Raw genomic sequence first — 15,622 nt, forward strand, 5'->3', positions numbered from 1 at the left:
TAAAATCTTAACTGTCTACTTGAAATTTTGGTATAGATTATACAGCCACAGCATAGGCTTTATAGCAAACTAGATGAATAGGCTTTGTTCACCTAGATTTTGCTTTTGCATCTAAGAAGAAAATATTCTAGCACAAAGGAGCATCTTAATTTTTCTATACACATGTAATGTTTTTCTTTGTGCATTATTATTATATGGCCCTTTACAAATTTGCAAATAAATACTGGTCCAGAGTATGTTTTTAAAGACCTGAGGTACCAAAACATTTATGTATCCACTTAGCCTAGGCAGGTGCGCAGATTATTTCTATTTGTCAGATCTAGTAAGAGTATTGGCTTTTTGTGTTTGCTTTTGCAAGAGATAGGAACTAAATTATCTTCAGGATAGTCCTGCCATAAAATTTTTGATTTGTAGTGAAAAGAGTTTATAAATATTTTCTAAAACATATACTTGTCTGCAAATGTGGGAAAAAGTGGCAGACGTCTCAAAACCTGCCATTTCAGTGGGAAATTATACCACACATTTTTAAAGGAGTTTTCACTGTACATTTTTTCAGATACTACTGAGCAATGTGAAAGAAGAGTAATAAGCTTCTAAAATTAGTGTCTGATTTATTTTGAGTTTCATGCTTATTTTTTTTTTGTTGAGCATAATCTTAAGCATATCCATTTGAATCAGGGCTGTAGTGAAAAAGGAGAGAGCAAGAGCAAGAGTCTAAACTACACTGGCTGCTGCAGAGGCAATCCACTCATCCCTCATTATGCAGTTTCTCAAATCAACATAACAAAGTCTCCAGAGAGTAAAGTGAATTTTATGATGCTATTCTTTCATTTCTAGTAGTTTACCTATTTTTCACTTCCTCCACAAATGATGGAGTTTGTGTCTCCATGACATTTGGGTATGGGATATTCTTGGTCTGCAAAATCCCAGATAGAGGCCACAATCTGGACAAAATAATCTCAATGTTTGTCTAGCAGAAAAAAAAAAATAGTGAGAAGATAACTTAGGTCTAGATTATGACCATGTTTATATCATGATTTGGTTCGTTTTACACAAGACAGACCAAAGGCTGCAAAATGGATTCAAGATAGTTCTGCCCACAGTGTACATAAAAGAAATAAGCAAAATAAAAGAGAAACAGGAGAGAGAGAGAAAACTAATAAATAACTAAGAACTACAAAACCAAAAGATTGTGAGAACAGAAAAATCTTTAATCCAGTTCCACAGTAAAATGCCATAGAGACTCTGTATTCAGCAAGACATTATTGCAATATTAAGCAAACCTTTTTGAAAAAGATATTTGTGTTGGAATGTCAAATTAATTTAAAAAGTTCAAATCAAAAAATCAGAATAAAAATTTTCATTACTTGTCTCCACCCATTATCAGGACAGTAACAAAATTTGGCCCATGAGGGCAGTGGCTACTCTTCCATAAATTTTACCTTTTATTTCAAAGTTCCTGATGCAGTGTATTGCTAAGTTGATATTTAAGACGCAGTTGATACTCTTTCACCTGAATAAAAGCAGATTTCTTTGTGTGCATTTGTGTGTTCATAAATGAGCTGCTCAGTGAATCATTCCTGTCATTATAAGGTAGATAAACTGCAGGGAGGGAACAAAGTCATCATTTCTACCTCTGTGAAAATGATGGGGGTTTTTTAATTATTAAAATGCAATTATTTTCATTATTGATGAGTGTGATACCCAGGACAGCATCAATACAAACTGTCCAGGACACACACTCACTTGGATCTCAGGCTGGTCTGGCTGCAATAGAGTATTGATGCCAGTGTTTGTTTCACTTCTAATTCACATAATGGATGAGGACTTAAATACAATCCATGGCAAATTAGTACCTAGGAGATTGGGTTTATTTATTTATTTATTTAATGTGTTTATTTTTGTTACATGTGAGCCCTTCAATGATACCAAAGTAGGAGACTTTCTGTATTAAGGCAATTGAAGAACGCTAGAATTTGAAACATAAAAGCTGATTAATATTTGAGATATCTTATCTCGGCTGTAAGAAACTAGCCACCAGTAAAGGTGTCAGGTTGCTTTCTAGCCCCTGCATGTTGCTTTAATTTTTCTCTATAATATATGCACTCATACATATTTGCATGCATTGCCTTCATTCATATGTACATTTGAATAAAAAAAAAGAAAAAGGCAAATATTTTCATTTTCCAAAAGTCACTTGCTGCTTTTTTTCATATACCCGCTGAGAGACTGACATTCCTCATATTTTGGCTTTGGGAATGGATATGTCACTCCATTCTTTTGGACCTGGACCGTGAACACAGGTGACCTTTAAAATGATCAAGGCTGAAGAAGTTGGAGCCTTTCTATATGGTCCTAGGTGAGGGAAAAGGATGATGGTGTCCTCTGCTGCCCCACCCCACTCAGTCGGTACCTTCTCAGAGCTTGCTCATTCCCTGCTGCTCCCTGCTTTAACATTTACTGCTTGAAATTAAATGCCCATAAATGTAATTTATTCCTCAGGCCCACAGAAGTTCACACACATGCAAGTACTTCTGATGTTTGGATGTCCTTCTGAAACCCTCCGTGCCCCGTTCAGCAGCGATCCAGGTGAAATGCACACAGGAGCCCTGACCCGAGAGCTCATGGGCCTGCCCTGGAATGGGTGAGATTGGAGGGTACCACGGTTTCCAGGCTACATTGCTTCATTTCCATGGGACTCAAACCTGGGCTTTTAGAGCAACAAAAGGACTGATCCAAACTCCCCATTCCAAAGTCACCGTGAGCCACAGACCCCCTCATTTTGTGACAAAACTTAGCCCTTCTGCTTATAATTTTTAAAAACAGCAACACGCTCCACAAAATGCCAGGTAGTGACTCATACAATACTTCAGTACTGCTATACCTACTCTTACCAAAAGGAAACTAAAGATGCATCTTCCAGTAAAACAAAGTCCATTTTTCTCTATCTATACACAAGTCTAATATGGGTCCTCCCTTTCCTGAATTCTGTTAAAGGTTGAAAGCACCATCTGTACAAAAGCAATGACAAAGGCTGTGTTTGACCAAAACCCTGAGCTAGGCAGGTTTTCTTATAGACAGGGGATTTGGTTAAATGCACAAAAGCAACTGTGCAAAACAACCAATACAATACTGTATATCAAGAGTAATTAAAAACCTTCATTAAAAATGTGACAACCAAATCATTTTATATTAGACAGAGAAACCACTATCGACATTTGAAAATAATGAATAAACAGAATGTCAATTCACTAACATTTGCTATTTAGACTTTGATGCATACTCTTAGCTCTAAAATCTGCTCCTGGATACACACAGGAAACTCCTATTGAAGTCATTTGGAGTTGTTTATGTGTAGTTGGCAGCAAATTTTGGCCCTCAGACATTTTTTTGTGTTCATTTAAGAGAGTACAGGCTAGCGTAACCCTCAGTTTAACCCTCTGTGTGAAGGCACTGCTCTCACTGAAACCAAATGTCACGGCTCCGGAAATTCTCTTAGCACAGATCAGACTAGTTCCTATGCAGCTTTGGCAAAAGTGGCAATGCTGGAATTTCTTGCGGAGGAATTGACCACTGATCTAGACAGATAAAGAAGACTGGGTCGAATATTTCCTCTCTTATTGCAAAATCTGACCTCTAGCACTGAGCAATAAACTGTATAATTGTTATGGCAGCCCTTAAGGTCCCCAGTCCATGATGTGTGTCATTGCAATGGACACAGCAGAGACATGCCACCTCACTTATGACACCCTGGCTGAGAGTTAGCTAACAAGCAGTAGCAGTGCCTGCAGATCAGAGGGACTCTGCTATTAGTGTAAATGATCAAAATAATGCAGTGTGTAGAAATGGAGTTGCAGTCCCACATTTACAAGGGAATAAAGAGGGCAGCAGGTTGTGTTCAGTTCTGCCTTTCCTCTGTGCTCATCTCACTTCGAATGATGCTTTGTTTTTTCCACCTTCAGTCAGCAAGCACTTAAGTGTATTTAGTGCCACACGTTTTCCTTTACACCTCTCCCTCATGCATTCCAACAAACACTGGCACACTGTGCTTGGCACAGGAAGAGGCTCAGAAACTCGCCAGACACTTTTGTGCACAATCAGCAATCATCGCTTTTCCTTATGAAGCAATAGGGATTATCCCAGCCAGAAAACCCACAGGCATTTTTTTTTCCTGTGCTTGGGAGCTTTAGTTTATCTAAGCCTCCCAAGTCTGATATTTGATGTTGATGAGCCATAACAGGTGTAAACATATGTCCATGGCTCATGGTTTGCCTGAACATCACTGCAGTACAATGAGGAACATTCCTTGAAGCACTGTTGGACATAAGAGGTGTTAAGAGAAAGTGAGGGCTGCTTCATGTTTACTTCCATAGCAGCCTCCTGAGTGCTTTTCTTTCTTCAGTTACAGTCCAAGATTTTACACATGCAAGTGAATAATTTTTTACTTACTAAAATCAGTGTTGCAATTGCTGTGGTAGGGGTTAACACAATTTTTTAAAAATGCTTTTAACTTTTACCATATTTTTAGACACAAGAAGGAACTCTATTTCTGTCTGTGTGGGATATTAAACATTAATATTTTCTTTTAAATAATTCTTTGATGTAAAATCTTATAGTTTTTGTGGCAATACTTCCATTGGTGTTAATTGCTATACACTTAAGGCAACTCCAAAAATACAATTTAAATGCTAATTTTTTATGTCATCATCTTATTTTTCATTCTTCTTTCATTTCACAAAAAAATTTGTAATAAATACTAGCCAATAATAATTTTTTTTATTAGATTTAACAGTTAAAGCTACAGTTTTAAATGTTTTTTATGACATCCAAGTGTACCAAGGTGACAAGTCTACTGGCAAAACAGCAATTTAAGCACCACATTAACAGTCAAAAACATTTTTTGTCACTCCTCAATTGACAAATTTCAACTGCTCTGTATTGTTAAAAACAATTTTTAAAATTACTCAGTGAGAACATAACAGTCTCTGTCACTGTGTAATTAAGTCCCTAGAACTGTTTGCTATATATAGAAATACTGTATTATAAAGTGTTAGTTACTGTTAAAAAAATACCAATTACATTTATAGTGAAAACCATTACATTGATTTATCACAAAACAGTTAATTCACTGTGTTGGTGCATAAAACTGCTAGTAATCTGACACAAAATGTAGTTTCCATTTTGAACTCTGCAAACTTGGGAAAATTATAAGCAGGAAGATACAATAAAGCTAATGAACATCTGAAAAGCCTATATTCAATAAAATGCTTTACACTTAGAAAATACTTCTGCTGGAGAGACAGTTCACTGGTTTGCATCACAGTGCAATTCTTTGGTGTAATGAGAAATTTTGAAAAGAACTAAGAAGGGTCCAACTCTTCCTGCAAGGGTCCAGCTCAATTATGGGCTGAAATAAATCTTTATTTCCAACTACGTTTCAAGTGTATTCCAGAGCTTTGCCATTTCCAGTGCTCTTGGTCTCATAAGTGTGGAACACAGGTGTTGTGTATCAGTGTTAGATACATTCACCTTCAGTATATTTTATTTTTTGATATGTCTTCTTTCATAGTTAATAATTAATAATAATGTCTTGATTAATGTTTATTCTGAAGTTTAGATGTCACTATTAAGTATATAGATGCTATTTCAAGGTTCAGTTGAAATGCAAAATAATTATTTATCATTTTATCTATCATCAATACGCCATAATAATCAAGTAGATATTTACCAGCTTGTCTACACTGCATGCACAGAAACAAAGCCATCTGGCAGATAAATTTTGCTCATGGTACAATGAAATTAAGTATAGTCAGTGTAACACCATAGCACAGCAAACTAAATCTGTACATTCCTTCATTTTAAGTATTTTGTTTTCTTTTAACAGCTTTTTGGAATCTTTTTATTTAGAAGGAAAGATTCCTGAACCTTGTTGCAATCAAACCCTCATTACATTCAAAGGGAAAGATGATTTCATTTTAGCCTTACTGAGAGTGATTTGAAATCATTATGTTCCTGAAATACACCATTGTGTAGCTGCTCTTCTAATAATATTTAAAGCATCACTATATTCATAGAAAAAAGTATATGTGAATTGGTGTCTGAATATACATTTTTTATTAATAGACATTATTCCCATTGCTTGCAGAGAGGACTTCTTGCTTCCTTACAAGTAGGAAAAAGAATCTCCTCCTTCTCTAATGCAAATGTAGTAGGACTTCAGTATTTGCAGACACTACGTCTTGATACTCAGATAGAATAATGTTCAAGAAGTAAATACTTTGCTGCCTTTATACAAATATTGAGAAAAAATAGTAAAAATTATGAGGTATTACCACTACGGTCTCTTTCTAGTTTAAAAGGACATTTTAGTTTTTGAAGAATTTGCTTTATAAACTTGAACTGCAGAAGACAATCAAGAAATTTGTTGAATAGACCTCTTCCCACTAGTCCAAATAATTCACCAGAACAAGAAAAAACCTCAATGATTTACCTGCTTCCCTTTTGATTTCTGAATTGACATTGTTTGTTCTTCATAACTGGATGCCAGGTAATAAAAATCAATAAAAGACCAACCCATAAGTACAACTTTTTCTTGGAGGAATAAGAAAAAAAAAAAGAAAAGAAAAAAAAAGTGTTGATTTTGTCCTACACTAGACTTGTACCTCACAAACTGTTGAGTGCAGGTCATAGACATGCTGAGAATTATCATCTCTTTCTCAAACAGCAAAGGCATAAACCTCCACTGCTCTGGGATGCTGCTGTCCTACTGGCGATTTGAGACTGAGGTAAGTGATTCATTTGAAATCCAGATATTTCTCAACAAAACCTTCAATACTCTGAGACAGAAAGGGTAATTACGGGGAGAGTGATAGGGACTAACTAGGCCAATACTGCAGCTCATTTCCTTTGGTAATCTCCACTTTTCAAAATTATTGTCCTAACTAAGGAAAAGCATATTGTGGTTGACGTTTTTTATCAGCCATTTTCTTTTAAATATAAGATAGGTTTTATATACTATCTTTTGTGTATCAGGATCATTAATTCAACTAAGCTGATGGAGAGTGTCTGTACTAGAATGGAAATAAAACATCATGCTCAGAAGGAGATTAAAACCAAAGACAATGCAAATTATTACTTTCAGTCAAAATTTGGAATGAATTTTACTAGCTCTGGAATGGTGCAGCATTCTGATTTTTAATTAAAATGAAATAAAGTAATTTCACTTACTTTAAAGCTGAGACTGGCAGTAATATAACAAGAGTGTCAAGAGTTTATGTTGGACTTGGCTTAAATCATATCCATTTTAAAGTGATGCTTGAGACATGATTGTCTTGTGTAATTCAGCTGTTGCAGGCATCAGATTGCAGCTCAATGAGCACCACACAATCACCTACATTTTCTAAGTACGAACCAAAATTTCACAAAATATGTTTATTTTTAGCAAAAGAGGAACCAGGCCCCCAATATTTTACTTTATTGGAAATACATTTTTTCATGTAATCTCATCTTTAAAGGTATGATGTGGATTGGACTCTGTTTTAAATGATGCATGCAGTTTCAACAATATAAACAAATATCAGTGTCTCTAGCTATACAAAGTATGGAAAGGGTTACATTTCAGCAAGCTTTATCATATCAATTAATGAACCTTTTCATGCCTTCTTAACTCTTATTTTACGATAAAGTTTTAAACTAGAAATCACTGTGACAAGTTAATGACCTCGAGTTTAATGTTTAAACCAGGATGTTACTTAGGTCACAGCATGAATGAAAACAAAAATCTTTTTATAAACTTCCTCCCTTTCAGTGCATGCAGCCTTTCCCATTCTGTGCCTCCACGGGTGTCAGCTGGTCCTTGGCAGGAGAAGACATGTTCCTGCATTCTCGGACACCATGGTTGTCACCTATAGTGAGCAGAGCACTTAGCCCAGCAGCATCGAGCTCTTCACTCCCCAGATTTGTTGATATGCGGCTCCAATGGGCTTGTGATTTCACTCATCAATTTTATGGTACAAAAATGGAACTCTTTCAGGCACTATAAATGCCTGCTCTAACAGAAGCACAAGAGCTCCAGAGTGGATCAGAGCTAACTTTGCTGGCTTACGGTCTCCCTCACAAAATTCTTGATTTGTGTATGTATGAACGAGCACAAAACTGGAAGACACAAGACTGAACAAAATTTTTTAACCATTTAGTTTCAGTGAGGGGGAAAAAAAGGTGGCTGAAAAGCTAAGGTCTATCCCATGAAGACCAACAATTCACTGTCCCAAACTCCCAAGAGTTCAGGGATTTTTACCTGCATATATAGTTTTCTGTTCAGTATTTTATTTTAAATGGTAATTTAGATGAAATAATGAGATTTTCCTCTTCCCAATTAGCTGAATTCTCCAAGAATGTTGTGGGTTCAAAGTGCGATTGTTCACTAGTAATTGTCTTTTTTTCTTTTTTTTTTTTTTGAGTTATGATTGAGTTGGAGCATCAACAACCCGGTATCCTCTTCAGATACTGGTGTGCCTATTAGCTCATGCTGCTGTGCCTTGGATGATATCTCCCTGTGTTCTCTGAGCTGTAGCTGTTAGCTGCTAACCCTTGGCAGAGAATGCCCGGTAGTCCATGAGGCAGCCCTGAAGCCCTGCATATGTCCTCTCCCTGAATCCGTGTGAATGGAGGATGTAGTGAAAGGGGTCTGCATAGCATCACTTCTGAGAAATCACCTCCTCCCATGCTTTCTGAGCCTGAGTCAAACGAGGGGGATGCTCCAATCACACTGATTTCTACACCCATGCTGACTGGCTCCTTTTTGATCTTTGCGCATTTTACTTGCAATCTAATGTCACATAATATTAACAGACTTAATTAACTGAGGAGGTGAACTTACTCTCATTCCAGTCAAGAGGAATTTGGCTTTGAGTGAAAAGGGAGGGGATATGATGAGGTAGGGTCAGAGGTCACCCAGTTTAAAGAAATTTATCTAGGGTTCACTTTACAACCCACATAAATCTTTCTCTCTTCACTTTGGAGATAGACAGCTGGAGGAAGTAGAAAACATGGCAAAAGATTTGTAGACAGCTTGTCATTTGGAGGCAAAGAGAAAAAGAGTGGAAGCCCTTCCACTGCAAGGTTTTTCCCATTTCCATCACTTTCTGTTTTTCTGTTCCCCAGTAAGGTGTAGAAGGGAAGAAAAAGCAGCCTGTATTCATGTTATAATTAGTGCAAAGTTGAGAAATGTCCAACAGACAGTAAGGGCCCTCTTGACAAGTACATCATACTCACACTGTGGGATACTCATTCATCGTACAGCAAACAGCCAAGTGGCTGCAGTTCATGTGCCAGGTGCTCATCACAAGGGCACACCTGCACTTTAGACAGGTTATCATGGCACACTTTTTCCTACTGCTTTGGCCCAGGGGGATCTAGTAGCTGTATCTACACTCCCATCATGTGGATGGAAGCACAGCTGCCTTGCAATGGGGAGACCCACCACCTTTTTCTGGTACGACAGATACGCATTCAGCCAAAGGTCGGAGAAGACCACATACCCTAAAGGATACAGTATGGAGTGATTTTCTGAAAATTATGTCTAGCACAGAGCCTATTCTTGGAAGGCTTTTGAAGGAACACAGGAGGAGTACATGGAGCATGCAATGCCTCCAGCAATCTGCATCCAGCCTGCAGACATGAAGGCTCTTGGAGTAGTTTCATCACATATAATGTTAGGAGGAAAAAAACCCAAACAACTAAGAATTTACATCCTGTAACAGAAAGGTTGAAAGACTAATGAAAAACTTATCTGTTTTAAACCAATCTACTACCACAGCACAAGATTGTCTAGCTTATACCCAAAGAAAGAAATGTCATAGGAAAAGGGTGGGGGGGGGGGTGCTTTCATTTATTCTCTCATACTCCCTGAACCTTTGAAGGTATGCACAGTTTATGGAAGGCAAAGTTTTTATAATTTATATAATAATATATTGTTTAATATTCACATAGTAATATTCATTTCAAAATAAGAATATTAATATTCCCTTCCTCAAAACATCCATCATATTTTGTTCTCACAACTAACACCTTTCCAATGATAGAAAGCCAAAACACTGCAGCAGGAAAGATAAAGTCCATGATGTGAATGCAGAGGCAATTTGCCTATTGAGCAAATATGAGTACATAGAATTTGGCATTTGAAGAATCCTTTGGCATAATATTAACAGAAAATAAACTCCAGAAACTTGAGAGATGAAAGCTAAAAATTATGTGAAAAAGACCTGATTTATCAGTCCAGGCTGGTTTCTGAATGCTGTTCAATTTACAGCTATTTAGTGATATATTTAATAGCTGTGACTAAAATAATAATATGGAAAAACTACAGAAGATTAAAGTAATTTTTTCTTGTAAATATCCATGGATAATCTCCATATGAAACAGCAAGAGCATGCATTTACTATGAAAATAATACTATGGTGATAAGACTACTATAACTTTTTTGCTTTGATTTTGGCTTTAGAACTTGACTAGAGATGCAATCCCTTTCCTGAAACACACTCCTATTTGCACCATGTGTATTTATGTACATGAGCATTTGGCAGAGCTAGTGGTCAAGGAGCTGTGGAAACTGCTGCTGTCTGTGAAATCTTTTCTCAGAATTTCTTGTTGCTTAAAAAAGTTTCAACCTTGTCCCATGTTTTCAAGGCCACTGCAGAACAGCATCAGTATGTACTTCTGAAGTCTGCCAGGGGAAGATGCTGATTATTGTAAAAGGGAAAGGTTTTCTTGATATGGGAGTGATGTGGAGGGGAGAGGGAGCTAAGGGTCATGGTTTAGCACTAAAATGGCTGCCAGGCTTACAGTGGCAAGTACTGAGGAGTTCCTGGGTGCAATCATATAGGCTTTTTTTTTTTTTTTTTTTCTGACAGGATGGCTATGATGTAATTACACTTTCTTTGACACTAGCTCTTTTATTGGAACTGGAATTTTTCCTCCTTCTGATTTAACTAGTAAATTTGTTGCTAACAATCACTTTTTTTTAAAGGAAAGAATAAGTAATCTAAAGCTAAAATCTCTTTAACCAGGGAGAGTGAGCTGCTCATGCACAGTTTCTCCATTTTCTCCTACTACAAGAAAAGACAAAAGCCCAATCCAAACAGGAGAAGGAAATGCTTATTCCTGACTTCCTCCCCTCCACATTTAAAACATAAAACATCCTTTTGTACTGTGGAAAGAAAATATTATATTTTGAAATATTATATTATATTTCATATGCAGTTATGAAGGAAAATAAACAATTATTTATATTTATTCCAGTAGATTCAGCTCTGAGTCAGAAGCAACACATTCCAAAATACTAACTGCTGCACCTATGTAGGTCTAGCACTCAAAATGCTAAGAAAAAGCAACACTTACTTGTTAATGGAAATCTGTGCCTTTTGTTTTACAGATTGTCTTGGGTTGCAATGTAAGGTGGACCCAAAAGTAGTATTCTACTATCATCTACAAGAGCAGTTAAAATGGGTGGAGCAGTATTTGTTATCTTCTCCATGGCTCAGCCCTGATTACTCTCTGGAGAAGCAGCAGCCCCTCTGGGGGGACCATCTCTGCTAATGGGCCATCAAGGTCTCCCAGCATCATTAACAGAATCTCATCATCCCATTGAGATGCTCTGCCCTTGGGGAGGAACTAAATATAACCTGTATATAATCTGAGGCTTGGAATACCATGAGATTCTACTGGATTCCCAGAGGACAGGAGCTCTCAATAACCACTGCTGAACCTCCAGAGAAGGACCAGACCCTTCTACAGGATCACTGCTTTGACAGAACCACAGCCACCACTCCAACAGGACTGCAGCCACCATTTAATTGGACTGCTACCACCATTCTGACCAACAGGGTGTCAGACTGTAGTCTGACTTTGTAAGTTGTAGCCAGTGTTTCTGTACTTTTGCCTTTATTGTAATTTTCCTATTAAATTGTAGTTCTGATTTGGAATCTCTCGTAAAATATTTGTGTGGTTAATTCCTCACACTGATAGGAAATGTTCAAAGTTGGCAACTTCACTTTTTATGCCTTTGGAAAATTTGTATTATCTGTTTTGAACTTTCCTACTTGCTGATGCAGAGCCCACTGCCATCACAGAAACACAAGAAAAATTACTCTAAAACTGGCAGGAGGGTGCTTTGGAGATAACTGCAAGTTTTTCGTAAAAGTGGTCCTGTTTCTCATCAGCTGATATCCAATTCCTAACCCATACATACATGGTAAGAGCATATGGGAGAATTTTTTCAGGTAAAGTGGGCCAGAACCATGAATGGGGAAGAGAAAAAGGAAAGACTGTCTCTCTCACCTTGCATGAACAATGGCACTTTTGTCATTTGCCCTGTGCCCTAAATAGACTGGATTCAGTAGCTCTGAATTCATGACATTCCTTCTCACACCGATCTCCAGCTCATAATAAGCTAGTAGCTTAGCAGTCTTTTTTTCCTTTTTCTTTTTTTTCTTTCTTTTTTTTTTTTTTTAAATTGGCTAGGAAGGCAGGCAAGCTTTACAACCAAAACAATCAATTTCAAGCTGCCGAACCCAATCAGGCCGATTTGAGAGTGACCCTTTAAATTGAGTGTGAAATTGGGAGATGGAGCTCCCCTTTCCTACTCCAGAGCTGGTGGAGAAACCATCACTTCCTTTTGTAAGTGGGTGCATTAATAGTTGTGCTGTTCTTGCAGACATTATGTGCTAACAAAACTATGTGTGCCTGGTTCTGTAGCAGGTTACAGGGGAAAAACAAAGACAAGGCCATCTGGCTCCACCAGTTTGTATGTATAATGTCCAGATACTAATGCTTAATGCACTTGTAAACCTAAGTTGTCTCTCTCTCTCGGGGTCTGATTTTAATTTGGGTAATATTCCCGTTAATAATAACATCTAATTACAACATCCATTAAAAGTTAGTAACATTAATTTAACAGGGAGAAAATCTAATAGAGTTCTTAGAGCCGTATTGGCATTTTTCCATTAAATTAATGTTACAAACTTTTAAAAGGATGTCTTAAATAGGCATCGTTAGTGGTGGGAATATTAAACAAATTAAACTCAGGCCTTTAATATGAGGTGGGAGCCTATTTATGAATCCAAGCAAAGGTGTCTGCTATTCCTTTCAACCCATTTAAAATGTTCAACAGGAAGCATAAGGCTGTGCAAAATTTGCAGTACCTAAGTTTCCTTCTAGTAAAGGCTCAAATGAATGACTTTTTTTTTTTACAGTATCTTTTTAGCTGGCCGTGTGGTCCACACATTCTTGCTTGACTGCTGTTCTTTCTTTCCAACAATGGTGTTCAGGCCTATTAATTTTCCTCCTCTTGGTTATTTTGGTTTGTTTGTTAGGTTTGTTTGTTTTTTCCTTTGTTCAAAGGGGGTGATAATGGAATTAAAGGATGACCAGTTCTCCCGCTACATAGGCAGAGGCCTTGGTAGTTTTGAAAAAGACTGACATATTTGTCTAAAGAGGGAGAAATTGTATCAGAGATGTACAGGTTTTCTAAAGGCATGCTTTTTGTCTAAATCCAGACTTCATCTGCAGTAGGCAGCATCTACAGTTTAAACATGAGCCTGCTCAGATGGTTGAACCAAACTGTAAAGGGATTAATTTTTTAAAGATGATTCGTAGTTTACAGGCTGACTAGGGACAGAACTTTTTATAAGGCAAACATAGGATTAGACAGATTATATTCCCCTTGGGTAAAGACAAAAGGAAGAGCTACGTGTGAGAGAAGTTACTCAGATGCTTAATGTAATACTGGAAGAGGATCAGCAGGGACTGGGCTCATTTTGTGCCCCATGTAAAACACAAGCTTCCAGCACAGTCTATTGTTAATGCTTCAACAATACAACAAAATTTAATAAAGCAGCAGTGACAGCAAAACCAGCAGAGCAGTGCAGTGCAGTCAGACTCAGAAGGCTTTAATAATGCATGGCTTCAAATTTTCAGCCAGCACTTTGCTGCTTCAAGACTTTCCAAGCAAGCATCAGCAAACACACCATGTTCAGAGTACCTGGAATAGATACCAGGATGGGATCTAGATATGAGCAGTTTGTATTTGACACAAGTCTCTGGACTTGCGCAGACCTTCTGACTACACACTGTTGAAACTTATTAAATCCCTTTCTAGAAGGGTCTGATCTAATGTAAATACTGAAATAGGAATGCATTCAAGCTTACAAATCCCCACAATTCACTGTATCATTCATTAGGCAAAATGCTAAATTTGTGAAATCTTTTTTTGTTTATCTTGCTATATGGACACCCTTCTCCTACTTGTATTTTTGCCTGCCTCACCAGATTTCAGCCTGTGATGGCCAGACGCTGGGCAAACCCCATGGGCTCCTTCTGTCTCCTATCTGGGCACCAGAACCATTTTCCCACAGTACATCGTGCAAGTAATGAAGCAGTGAAAGAACCGTAGGTTAACAAATAGCTCACAGTTCTCCCAAAAAAGGCATGCTGGGTGGCCCCCTGATAAAAAGCTACCCTGGCTAGCTATTAGCTCGCTCTAACCTGGTGTGGGAAGTATGGCAGGATCCTTCCCCAGAGTTGAACTGTGCAGACCCCAGAGACAGGATGTGAGCCTCCTTGCACCGATATAATCAGTCTTTAGGGCTCATTATCACTACTTAACAGTATACCTGAATTTTGGTCTTTTTCAGGCAGTCCCTGGGTGATCTACTGCATGCACACAGGGCTGGCACACAAAGCTCTCCAGTTCACAAGTAGTTCTTGCCTAGAAACTCAGTCCTTATGAAGCAGAGGCAGCTTTTCATTACCACACTGAGTGCATTTTGCTTGTGAATTCCACCCATCAAACATAAAAAAATCACCAAGACTACAACAGCCTCCAAATCCTGTTGACTTCAGGGTTTATTGCAATAAATAATGATGATAGGAGAGTGACTGCAATTTGAATGGCCATTTCTGTGAGTCAAGTAGTTCATGTTTCAGATAGCAACAGCATTTTGACTAGTTATAAGTAAAAATAATTTTTAAAAGAATAAAAAAATTATACTACTGCTTTATTATTGATTATTAGTTATCTGTTATTTTTATATTATTATTAAAGTAGTATCAAAATTCTATTTTTATGCTGGAATATGCAGCCAGAAAAATGTAAGAAAAAACAAATACTAATAAAATCATGTTTTGATTCTGGGGGGCAAATCGAATGATCAATTGTAATAAACAAGCTTGGTGGTTTTGGTTTGGTTTGGTTTCTTGGTTGTTTTTGGTTTTGCTTTTTTTTTTTTTTTTTTAATCCTTGGGTATCTATTTAGCTACTCTTCTGAGCTCAGATAAGAAAAGAGGTTTTACATTACCCAAATGCTAAAATACTCTAGCATCCAAGCAGTTTAGTGATACTGTTTGAAAGGAGAAAAAAGTCTAGTATGCCATTAAGCAGATTGGTTTTCCTCTTTTGTTTCACAATAAGCTGTTAGTTGGGAAAATATACAGCTATTTGTATCATCCTACAGCCAGTAGTGTAAGATGCAATAACATAGTGTAAATTTATAACCAATGCAGACTTACAAGAAGACTGTAGAGATGTATGTTGCCTAAAGCAATTAGATTATTATTGTAGTGGTAT

Source organism: Motacilla alba, chromosome 2 (assembly GCF_015832195.1).
Source record: "Motacilla alba alba isolate MOTALB_02 chromosome 2, Motacilla_alba_V1.0_pri, whole genome shotgun sequence".
NCBI lineage: Eukaryota > Metazoa > Chordata > Aves > Passeriformes > Motacillidae > Motacilla > Motacilla alba.